Consider the following 13011-nt stretch of genomic DNA (forward strand, 5'->3'; position numbering starts at 1 on the left):
GGGTACTGTACTCGTTTCAACAACATTGGAAGGATTGAAGGCTGAGACAACCTTGAGCCGGCTACCTGGGATTGAACCCCAGGCCCAATCGGCTACAAAAAGAAAGCCAGCAATGTGGATAGGCCTCAGCACTTGCTTTAGCTTCAGTGGTTCAGTGGCCAAGGCACATTACCTGGAATGGAACCCCTTTCGAGAAATCAGAGAAGAGGGAAATAACAGTGATATTGCTGTGGGGATCCACTATACTGAACTCCTAATTAGTTGGATGATGTACTGATGAGCTTAAAAAACATTCGGATAGGAGAGCTATAGTAGCTATGGAGATTTCAATTATCCTAATATTTGTTGCAAGTATAGATGGGCATGAATTTAAAAATGTTTTAAAAATCACTAATTTGTCAATTCATATTCATATGAATCAATACCCCTGACAAATACAAATCAATGAATTTTTAGTGATTTTTGATTTGTTGATCCATTGGCTATAAAATGGCCCCCAAGCACCTAGAGACACCACAATTGGAGAGACTCTTCCCCCAACTCCCTTCTACAATCCCTCCAAGTTTGGTGAAGATTGGATTCCAGATGTTTGAGTTAATTCACTCACAAAGAGCCCTCCAGGCACTTAGAGATACTAAAATCATAGAAAATCACCCTGACTCTCCTCTATAATTTCACGTTTGGTGAAGACTGGGTTTCCCCACGCCAGATGTCTGAAACCTAATGTTCACCATCCTTGCAGGGATTGTAGAGGAGAGTTAGAACTTCCTTGCCATTTTGGTGTCTCTTAGTGCCTGGGGGAATTTTCCTGGGAAGAGCCCTCTTTGTGGGTGTATAACTTGGATGTCCAAAACCCAAACTTCACCAAATGTGCAGGGCTTGTAGAAGAGAGCCAGGGGAAGTTTCTTTGGGATTTTAGTGTCTCTGGATGATTGAGGGCATTTTACAGGGTTTTAAAAGCAAAACTGAATCAACACATTGACTTGTCAATTCGTCAGAAAATCATAAATTTGTTATTTGTGATTCATCAACCTTGATGAATCAAAATGAATCACGGTTTTGCTGATTTGTGCCCATCTCTTGCTGCAAGTCCAACTCGGTGAAAAATCCCTAACTTGCTTTGCTAGAAACATGACCAACTTCAATACTGAAGAAGGAATAAAAGGGCCAGCTATTCTATATCTTGTTCTTACCAACAAGGAAGGACTAGCAAGGAGTAATTAGGAAGAAATTTGGATAGAAGTAGCCATGTTCTCTTGGGGTTTGTTATATTGAGGACAGAGAAATGTGAGACTAGCATAATAGGGTTTAGGCATCTTAGGTGGGTGTTGTGTTTTGATTATGCAAATTTAGGATGGGGGACAGTTGGTTTGACAACAGTACATGTGAAAAGGATCTAGTGGTCTTAGTGGACCACGGCCAAACATGAGTGAACAGTGTGGTGCTGTAGCAGCAGGGAGAAAAAAGGAAATACATTTCTAGGCTGCATCAGCAGGAAGCAAAATATTTGGGCCAATGGAAGTAACAGCACCACTCTGCTCTGGTCATGCTGTGTATTAGGTACTATTGTGTCTATTTCTGGGCAGCAAAGTTCTAAAAGGATATCGACAAGCTTAATATATCCAGAAGGCAGCAACCAAGACGGTAAAAGTTCTGGAAAGAACTTATCAACATTGCTGGATATGTTGAGCCTGGAAAATAGAAGGCAGAGAGGTAAAATAATAGTAATCCTTAAATATTTGAAGGGCTGTCATATAGGAGGAAATGAGCTTGGTTTCTGCAGCTCCAGAAGGGAGAACCCGAAGTAATGTATTCACATTAGAAGAAAGGAGATTTCAAGTAAATTTTAGGAAGAACTTCCCAGCAGTCAGGACCGTTCGATAGTGAAATGGACTACCTTCCAAAATGACATTGGAGGTTTTCAAACAAAATTTGGATATGCTTTTAGGGATGTGAATTTCAGAATTAAAGGGCTTCTACTCCTATAGGAAGGTGAGTTGCAACAAAGGCTGCCTCTACACTTTCTTAATGGAAACAGCCTCCATCAGAACTCACCCTCCCATGATCCTTTGTGACTGCAATGAATCATCATGATTCACGCCACTGTGGGGTGGTTTTCTTCCTGCTTGACAGAAATGGTACAGGAATAGCAGGGAAGTAAAAAGGCTGCTCTAGGACATCCTGGTTCAAGGGCCTGTATTATCCCAATTTGGCCTCAACCCTCCCCCATTATAGGAGCAGAAGCACTTTAATTTCAAAAATCCCATCCCTAGATGCTTTAGTAGTGGATTTCCTGTTTTTCAAGGGACTGAATTTGATGGCCTTTGGTGTCCCTTCCAGCTCTACAATTCTATGATACCAATGGGATGCTCAACTCTTACTTGCAAATAAAAATTCCTACCAGTAGATTTTCATTGCCTTTTCCTAGTTGAGTTCTGGAGAACATCAACTGCAGTGCGTTTATAAGAGAAAGAATCAGTGGACAGAAGAGCTGTCAGTATTGTTTTAATGCTTATATCCTGCCCTGTGATTTTGGAATAAAGGGTGGGATATTATTATTCTAATAAACAAACCAACAGCATTTATTGAAATGTTGCCTTTCACCTCCAAAAATCTCCTTCTGTTGCTGTCTGTTCCCTTTCTACACGTGGTTTTAGCAAATGAATATTTGTCAAAATAACACATACAGTTCTCTCTTTAATTACAATTGAAATACACCACAGGAAGAGGCTTTCCAAAACTCCAGCTCAAGGGAATCCCAACTTTAGAGAACCTGGAGGTCTGAACATCTGGTTGAAGCTTTCCTTTCCAAGCATAGTGAGAAAGTAGCTACAGTTTATTAGTCAAAACTGTTTTTAAGCATCTTGGGTGGATCTTGTATGTTGACTATGCAGATAATTGGTACTGACATGGTGAATACTAGGTCACTGACACAGATATTCAGGATACATTATTTAATCATTTTTTCATTTATATAATCTACGCACTGCAATCACTGCAATTTATATAATAGCATCTGAGTATAAAGAACTTTATGGAGAAACATATTCCAAATGATAGATTCCTCCTCCAAAATAAATGTTATTAGTGGGAAAGCAATACGAGGAAGGGAAAAGCAAAGGAAATTGAGGATTAATGTACAGCCCAAACCATCATGAATGGAAGTAGGCACTGAGTCTGCAGAAACAAGCAGTACTGTTTAGTCTGTCACAGTTTAGGCTAGCAGTTTGAAATCCAGCACAGATATCTCAAACAGGGACTTTCCTACTAAGATCCTGGGCTTTCACACCTTTTGAATTTGAACTACTGTTTGCTACATATAAACTTCAAGCCTACCTCACTTCTGTGATTCACTCCAGAAAAAGGCTAAGGAGGGGCTGCTTATCAGAGCAGAAAAATCCAGTCATCGGAAGACAGGTGACATATGCATTTGGCCACTCCTAGTTAACTAACATTATTTCCTCTACTCAGTGTTGGCCTGCATTTGCAATCATCTCTCTCTGTTCCCGAATGATGACTGAGGGCCAAGGGAGGTCATTTCCCACCACACATGAGAAAAGCTGCCTGGTTAAAATTGTGGTCAGGCAAAATCACACCGCAGCTCCTTGCTCCCCAGCATCACTAACCTGAGGCTTCCTCCCTCACCCTTGCTGAGTGATAAGGCTGGCCTGTATCACTTATGCATAGGAGCAAAAACGAAACAGTTGGCCTAACCAGAGAATCAGAATTCTTTGGAACCACCTTTAGGATCATTTATTTACAAAGACATCTAGTGAAAATTAACGCTATAAAAAGCTGGGGTGGTCTTTTAGCAATTAGTCAATAGAATTATAGACTAGGGTTCAGGAGGAATGGGCGTGAATCCCCACTCTGCCATGGGAATCTGCTGGGGGTGTAGAACTGGTAATTAACATCAGCTCCTGAAGTTAACGGGTTTCCGATCCACACAATGCATGGCCGCATCCAAAGGATTCACAACCATATAAATTTCGTTTGATCCAAGAGCCCATGTCTAAGACTTAGACTCAAAGGGATGCTACACTTTTTTTGTTTCGTTTAATGCTTTATTGATAGAGAACCAAACTTTACCTGGGAATTGCACCAGGTAATGCCAAGAGAGATCAGGCCCTCAACTGTTACTTCTATAGAGGAGTTATTTACAGCTAGATGAAACTGTTTAGCTAACAGGACGGGCGAGGTAGTGATGGAACAATTTGTCCCAGCATACAGAGTACATTTTGTCACAAGTCACAACATCTGTTGTTCCTTTGTCACTGAATGCAATTTAGCCAGAATCAGAAGAGGAAGGACATGTCCTCTGTAGACCTTTCTGGAACAGTTTGGATCAGAAAATGATCTGCTTCTTGATACATCTGCAGAGCAGAATTTATGCAAGAACAGATTATTCTAGAACAAGAGCACAATTTCATTAAAATATTTATATACTACCCGTTAACCTAGCTAATATTCCTATAATAAATCTAGCCCTTGGACACTACTACTGACATGCTGGGAGAGCTTAGTACTTGCATTCAAGGGCAGCATTGCCTTTCCTCTCATACTGGATTTCTGGTGTGCTATGCTTTCTTGTCATTAATAGACACAGTGTGCACACCAGAGGTACCATAAAAGTGAATTGGTAGCATCACGGTTAAGAGACCCCAAAAATAATAAGCAGTGCAGGGGATGTGAGCAAACTCATTTTGCTGCAGGATTATCTGTAAAGCTATTACTGTAGCAACTCCATTTGGCCCTTTGTCCAGTCCATATCTATAGTGTGTCATGACCATACTGTATTCCATGTAGTGCACATATCCCAAAATGGCCTGCTGAACTGTCACAGATAGGTTATATTTAAACCTTTTCATTGACTTTGTGTGTTTAAGGTATATAGAAAGGTACCACTACATTTGGCTGAATACTGTATAAAAGGGAAGTCACCAACATGTACCTTTTCAGATGTTAAAAATCCAGCTCCCAGCAGCACCAACCAGCATATCCAATGCCAAAGGATAATGGCAATTGCAATCCAGCAAGTAGAACTGCGATCCCCATGTTGTTCCCCCATCATGTTATTTGTTCATTGCCATGCTAATTCAGGATCCTCCTTTTTCATTTAACAAAATGCAACAATAGACAACTGCTCCATTCTCTGTGGCATTAACATAGTGACTAGTAGCTAACATAAATGTCGCAATTAGTTAATGACTAGAAAAGTTATAGAAATATAATTTCTGTTGTCAACAAAAGTGACTCTCCAAAAAATTAGAAAGGAGATTGTGAGACAGATAAATAAGTTCCTCTTTTCTATGGACATTTTGACGCTACGTCCTAGTTTCATGAAACATCTGTAGAACAATATAATAGATTAAAGAAAATTTTTAATATCGATTTTGTCTCCAGACCAAAGTAAGCAGATGCAAATGCTGGCGGAACTCCTGGAAGCAACTGCAGCGTCTTAATGAACAGGACAGATGGAAATATGACACTTCTTGAATTGACAGAAGCAAAAATCCTTGCAGTGGTGTTACACTTCATGAGCATTAATTACAATGAAGGAAAAGGGAATACCCCTAAATTCGTTACTTTTTAGGGGTTACATCTCTAATGAATTGCAATGAGAGGAAAAAAAATTCTGGGGTGGCACAGTATGGTCTCAAATTGTATTTTCAAAAATGCATACTTTTGGATACATTGATAGTGACAAAAATTAAATTTATTCCATTTATACCTCACTTTTCTTCTTAGGAACAGAGAAAACTTTATATACAGCACAAGGGGGAAATGCCAGGCTTTTAACATGCACATAAAAAACTACAAATGTAAAATTCAGTAACTTTAGCCCCGGAAAAAAAAGGCACATTTAGAATCAAAGCACTCTGTTCATAGGATTTTGTCTACGGAATAATATTTTACTCTGGTCCATGAGCTACAAAAGCAACATTAGTTTGTCAAGAATTGATACATTTTTATCAAGATTCCAGAGTTAGCAATCCTTGCCATCCATCCTCACACCAATCCAATAAGTAAAGGGAGGTCTTTATTACTCTTAATTGGAAAACAGGAATACAAAACCTGTTTTGCCAGCCAAACATTCATTAAGCCCAACTTTCTGTTGGCAGTGAGAGGCAGCGAAATGCCTCTGGAAAGAGCTCAACCACTATTCCTGCTGTTTGTTTTAGTATTTAGTACTCAAATATGAGGCCCCTGTATGAAGGATTAGCAATCATGACTAATCAATGTTGACAGATCATAGATATGGAGGAACAATCATGTTTTCTGTACCAGCCCAATATCCAATGCATGTTCCTAAACTGGTGCTGGTATGTGGCAGAAATAGGTTCAAATCCCCAGTTACTCGTGAAGCTCTTAAGGTTATGATCATCTAAAGTATAATTGTCCTTATGCAAAAATGCTTTGAGCTGGTTCATTGGCAATTTCAGCCAAATTACTCTGCCCATGTCTGATTTACTCTATAAAGCTGCTATGAAAGCATCCAACTTCCTCCCTCACCCTCAAAGACAGTTCTTGTCATAGATTATGCTGCTTAACCTGTTGTGCTGCAATATTTGGGCAATTTAAAATAATGTAAATAATCTCTTGAAATTCCCTGCTAGCAGACTTTCTCCACTTGTGTTTTTGTTGTTGTTGTTGTTTAGTCGTGTCCGGCTCTTCGTGACCCCATGGACCAGAGCACACCAGGCCCTCCTGTCTTCCACTGCCTCCCAGAGTTGGCAGTGGAAGATAACTCTGCCACTTCATGTTGGCAGCTTCAATGACACTGTCCAACCATCTCATCCTCTGTCGTCCCCTTCTCCTCTTGCCTTCACACTTTCCCAACATCAGGGTCTTTTCCAGGGAGTCTTCTCATGGCAAAAGTATTGGAGTCTCAGCTTCAGGATCTGTCCTTCCAGGGAGCACTCAGGGTTGATTTCCTTCAAAATGGATAGGTTTGTTCTCCTTGCAGTCCAGGGGACTTTCAAGAGTCTCCTCCAGCACCACAATTCAAAAGCATCAATTCTTCGGCGGTCAGCTTTCTTTATGGTTCAGCTCTCACTTCCGTACATCACTATGAGAAAAACCATAGCTTTAACTATTTGGACTTTTGTCGGCAAGGTGATGTCTCTGCTTTTTAAGATGCTATCTAGGTTTGTCATCGCTTTCCTCCCAAGAAGCAGGTGTCTTTTAATTTCGTGCCTGCTGCCACCATCTGCAGTGATCATGGAGCCCAAGAAAGTAAAATTTGTCACTGCCTCCGTATCTTCCCCTTCTATTTGCCAGGAAGTGGCCATGATCTTAGCTTTTTTGATGTTGAGCTTCAGACCATTTTTGCACTCTCCTCTTTCACCCTCATTATGAGGTTCTTTAATTCCTCCTCACTTTCTGCCATTAGAGTGGTATCATCTGCATATCTGAGGTTGTTGATGTTTCTTCCGGCAATCTTAATTCTGGCTTGGGATTCCTCCAGTCCTGCCTTTCGCATGATGTATTCTGCATATAAGTTAAATAAACTGGGGGATAGTATACAGCCTTGTCGTACTCCTTTCCCAATTCTGAGCCAATCAGTTGCTCCATATCCAGTTCTAACTGTTGCTTCCTGTCCCACATATAGGTTTCTCAGGAGAGAGAGAGATAAGATGATCAGGGACTCCCATTTATTTGTGTGTTTTATACAGAGCCAACTGATGATATCACTAATACTGAATAGTATTACTGCTTCTACCTGCACAGTTTTCCAAATTTTAGAAAATTATAACATTTACATTATTGAAGTTGCACACTTTTCAGAAGCAGAGTTCTCATGTAGCTTTCTGCCCCTCCCCAAAAAACCCATCTTGCAATTTTAATTTTATTTATGTTATGTATTTGACTTTTATACAACCCATATGGCTACTAATGACACACTGGGCAGTTTACATGTTAAACAAATATAACATCAAGCAACAATTGAAAACAACAAACATAATAATTATAAAATCAAAATTAAACACGTATAAACCATCAAATTTAACTGAAACTAATTAAGATGATATGGAGGCAAGATGGCAGGACTGATTATGTAAACGTTAAAACCACCACTGTATGTTATGAAGTCCTGAAAGCCCTGTCTAAAGAAACATGTTTTTAGCGATCATTTAAAAGTTCCCAGTGAGGGGTCTAGGCGTATTTTGGGCAGGAGGTTATTCAAGAGTTGGGGAGTGACTGCCAAGAAGGGCTGGTTTCTAGTCTTCTCTTTCCAGGCCTCTCTAGGAGTCGATACTCTCAACCTCTCAGCCTGAGAAGATCATAGAGGACGGGCCGATCTCATTGGAAGGCTGTGTTCTGCCAGGCACGGAGATCCCAAACCGTTTAGGGCTTTGTATGTTAGCACCATCACTTTGACGCTGGCACAGACACAATTTCCTTTAGTTCTCTCAAGATTCAAAAGAAATACCATCCTTATTTTTGTGCATTTAGAAGTATATCTCTCTCATAGCAGAGGTAAGCATCTGTGGCCCTGTCTGATCTAATGCAGTCCTTAACTCAAAAAGTATTTGAAATATGGTTAGTTTAGGCCTCTGGGAGAACAATCTGACCACTGCTCTGGAGCCTATTGCATTGGGGAGGAGTGCAAAACAGGCTACCCTGTCAACCTATGAACTCAACCTGACAATTAATGTGGGAGCCTACCCTAATAATTAACGTGGCTTTCATAAGAAAAAATTGTTGTTGAAGTCGTAAGAATAAAAGAACATAAGAAGGACCCATCTAGTCCAGCTTCCTGTATCTCACAGTAGCCCCACCAGATGCCTTTGGGAGCACATGACACAACTAGAGACCTGTTTACTGATCCCCCTCCCCTGCATCTGGCATTTGGAGGTACCTTCCTTTTAAGCCTGGAGATTATACATCCCCCATCATGGCTTGTAACCTGCGATGGATTTTTCCTCCAGGAATTTATCCAATCCCCTTTTAAAGGCATTTAGGCCAGATGCCACCACCACATCCTGTGACAAGGGGTTCCACAGACCAACAACTCATTGGGTAAATAAATACTTTCTTTTGTCTGTTCTCTCCCAACACTCAATTGGAGTGGATATCCCCTGGTTCTAGTTTTGCATGAGAGGGAAAAGAGCTTCCCTCTATTCACTTTATCCATCCCCTGAATAATTTTATGTCTGAAATCATGTCACCCCTCAGGTGCCTTTTCTCTTGACTAAAGAGCTCCAAACGCTGTAGGTTTTTCTCATATGGGGGGTGCCCTAGCCCAATTATCATTTTAGTTGCTTTCTTCTGCACCTTTTCCAGTTCCACTATGTGTTTTTTTTTTGAGGTGCAGTGACTAGAACTGTACACAATACTCCAGGTGTGGCCTTACCAACGTTTTGTACAATGGCATTATAATGTTGGCTGTTTTATTTTCAATCCCCTTTTTAATGACACCTAGCATGGACATGGCCTTCTTCACCGCCACCACACACTGGGTTAACACTTTCATTGTGCTGTCCACCAACACACCAAGATCTCTTTCCTGATCCATCACAGATAGCTCAGAACCCATCAGCTGATAACTAAAGTTTTGATTTTTTGCCCCAATGTGCATTACTTTACATTTTCCTATACTGAAACACATTTGCCCTCTAGCCACCCATTCTTCCAGTTTGGAGAGATCCTTCTGGAGCACTTCACAATCTCTTCTGGTCTTCATCACCCAGAAAAGTTTCGTGTCATATGCAAACTTGGCCACCTCACTGCTTATCCCTGTCTCCAGGTCATTTATGAACAGGTTGAAAACCACCTCTCCCCATTGTGAAAATTGCCCATTGACACATACTCTCTGTTTCCTGGTTCTCAACCAATTTTCAGTCCATAACAGGACCTGCCTTCTTATCTCCTGACTGTGGAGTTTTCTCAGCAGCCTTTGGTGAAGGACCATGTCAAACTCCTTCTGAAAATTCAGATAGACAGTCAATATATTACAGTTGAGAGAATGTTGGTTGTTGACAAGGGACCTCCACTCTTACCTGAAACACCAAACTTCCCACCTCTATTCAGCCATGACTGAATCTGGCATTCTGAACCTGATTAGAGGTGAATGCTTGCCCAGTCCCGTCCTCTCCTCTATTGTTGCTTTTTTCATGCCTTCCATGCCAAGTCTGAAGACAAGAGCTGAAAGGTAGGCTTCCCACAAGAGTGGGAGCACAGATTCATTCCAAGCCTCTTATTGTTGTGAAGAGCCTTCATGCAAGCAGGGACCTCTTCAGATTTGGCACTAAAAACAATGATAGAGGAGGATAGGGTTAAGCTCTCTGTTTTCATGCAAAGACCTTTTTCTTCAGGCAGGCTTTTCCTTAACTGATGGGTGGTCTGAGAGGGGTTTTAAATGGACTGTTGTTTTAAATGTGTTTTAATATTGATCTTAGTTGCAATTTTAATACAGTAATTGTTTAATTATTTTTTAATATTTGTATACTCACTGTTTTAGCTTTTAAATACTGTTTTAGTGATGTTAGCAGCCTTGGGTCCTTTGGGGACAGGCAGCATAGAAATATTTTAAACAAATAAATAAATAATTCAGCATGTACAGCAGATATGATTCAGCAACACCTGAATATGGCCACTGAGTAAAACTGGACAAATGGGCATTCTGTAACTTAAAACTACCCAATAACTTCTTTAAGAACAAAGAAGGGTATTGGCATGTATAGCAACCCCACATTTTCTGAATGCACATGAAACAGAAACACAAAGCACACACAAAATATTTATTTATTGGATTATATTCCCCACAACAAATTTCCAGGTTGTGAAATTTATAGCGTGATAGGGGTACCAAGGTTCTTCAATTTGCCAACCCAATCACCAAATGACAATTTCATTCATCATCTCTTGTTTACACCTGCCAGCTGAAAATCTGCATGTGCTGTGAGGTAGCTGCTGAGAGATCACCAGCATAATAGCTAAACCAATTGTTCATTGGCCAGAATGAAAAACAATTGCAAAGGTAGGAAAATATGATCAGCGGTGTGACCCTGCAATAAACCACATCAAAACTAAAGTGCCAATGCATCACAAAATAGAATATTAACACAACCAGCAGAAATGAAACTGGACTACTTAAAGAATGTGCATGTGATGTGCTGTTAAACCAGAGCCACCTGACAGGAAACCTGGTAGGGCTTTGAAGGTGAGGATGGTATTTAAAGAGTACTTTACCAGTACTTTGGTAAAATTTCCATGACTGAGTGGTGATTCAAACCCAAAACTTCTGAGTCCTAGTCTATTACACTATCCACTACACTACATTGGCTATCAGTGGCAGAGACACCTGAAGAAGGTATAGGAGGTTCATTTCTAACCATGTAGTATATAGTAAAGTTGTCAGCTTTTGGTAAGTTTTTAATGTCTGGACAAACATTATTGGTTCACTTTAAAGTAAACCACACTTTTAACTTCTGACTTTTCTGAACCAGAGGATCAGAATGCATATAAACTTTGTATGCAATGGCTAGTCCATGTTGGAAATGGGTAACCTAAAGGGCCACTCCCCAACCCCAAGGCAGGGGAAAAAAAGCCAAACATCCACACTTCAAAACAATTCCCTGAAACCGCAGGGATGAAAAAGGAAAAGGACAAGGAACACGGGTGGGGGAAGAGCAATCATCCTGGCGGTTTATGGAATAAGACACAGAATATGCAAAGCTTAGTTCCACAAATGGTTCCACACCTACCCTTCTATTCTGCATTTGTTGACGTGTTTCTTCAGCCTTTCCACGGCGGTTTTCTTACTCAGGCATCTCTTTCCAGAACTAGCAGGTGAGCAAAGGCTTCGGCTTGCAAACGCTGCATCCTGGCTTTCCTTAGAAGGGCCAAAGGGGTCGACCCTTCCAGAAGAAACACCTTCCTGCGTGTCTGGGGAGTACGTGTGCACCCGCGTCTTCTCCCTCACTTTCCCTCCCGCCCAAATCAGTGCTTCCATCCCAATCATAATCAATGCTATTACTCTTATACAGTCCTCTTCTTTTTACTTTCTTCCTTAAAAAAAGAGAAGGAAACTCCAAACCAAAGCTTTCACTCAAAAGACGATCTTTTACACCATTCTTTGTACTCCTGGGGAATCCTTGATCCTCATTTTAACTTCTGCCATGAAAAAAAGGCATTCATTCCGCTTCTGAACCCCAAATTCTCAGCAGCTCCCCATTTACGAGACCCCAAATTCCAGCAACTCTTAAAAAGCCTGAGAAATTAAAACTTCTCCCTCCAGCTCCTCACTCTCCCACCGACCCTACTCTCGCAGAAAACTCCCGTCCCCTCAGCCCTTTATATAGCTTTCCCCTTCGCTTTATCCGCGCCCCCCTCCTTTTCCAGCCACTCCGCCTCACCGTCTCCCCTCCCACTAGGCCGCCCTTCTGCCACCCTCTCTCCCTCTTTTCCCCACCTCCTCAAGAACAGCAACCACCCCCTTGGACGGCGAATGCAAACTTCGACGCCATTGGCGGAGGCGCGCGAAGCCTCCCGTGCTGGAGAACCGGATTGGACGAGCCGAGGCGGGCCCGCCTTGGCCCGCTGTGAGGGAGCGAGCCGTGCGAGCGTGTTGGGAAGGAGGAGGAGGAAGAGAGAGAGAGAGAGAGAGAGAGAGAGAAAGCGGGGAGGGCGTCTCTTTTTCTCCTCTCTCTTTCGTTCCCCCCCTCTCTTTTTTTTCCCTGGCCGTGTCAATGGCTCCTCCTGCTACGGAATAGCGACGGGCTTAAGCCGAAGCCAGGCCAGGCCAGGCAGGCAGGGGAGGGAGGCGGCTGTTAAAGGGGGCGGGAAGGACTCCTCTGTGAGGAGAAAGAAAGAAAGGCAGAAAGACGAAATCTGTGTGTTTGAGGGGAGGGGGGGTTTGGGGAGGGGAGGGGGGAGGGAAAAGAGAGAGCGCGCGCGCGCACTCCTGAGGAGAGGAGGAGGAGGAAGGTGTGAGGCGGCGGAGGGGGGGGGCTTGACCAGCGGCGCGAGCATCCCCCTCGTTAACCGCCGGCGGCGGAGGAGCGA

At 42.0% G+C, this 13011-nt stretch overlaps 1 protein-coding gene across 5 annotated transcripts in view; it reads right to left on the minus strand.

The window, feature by feature from the left end:
• LOC110079575 (uncharacterized) overlaps positions 1–12795 on the minus strand; it is a 70135-nt gene extending 57340 nt beyond the window's left edge. For 4 of the 5 annotated variants that reach the window (XM_078382723.1, XM_078382735.1, XM_078382728.1 and 1 more), the window contains exons 1-2: positions 11712–12795; positions 10005–10252 (exon numbers count right to left, since the gene is read on the minus strand). The gene's annotated coding sequence lies outside the window, so the exon portion shown is untranslated. The remainder of the gene's footprint in view (positions 1–10004; positions 10253–11711) is intronic. The other variant, XM_078382730.1, reaches the window with a different exon arrangement.
• Positions 12796–13011: the final 216 nt, after the last annotated feature.

The sequence above is a fragment of the Pogona vitticeps genome, chromosome 1 (genome assembly GCF_051106095.1).
Source record: "Pogona vitticeps strain Pit_001003342236 chromosome 1, PviZW2.1, whole genome shotgun sequence".
NCBI classification, from domain to species: domain Eukaryota; kingdom Metazoa; phylum Chordata; class Lepidosauria; order Squamata; family Agamidae; genus Pogona; species Pogona vitticeps.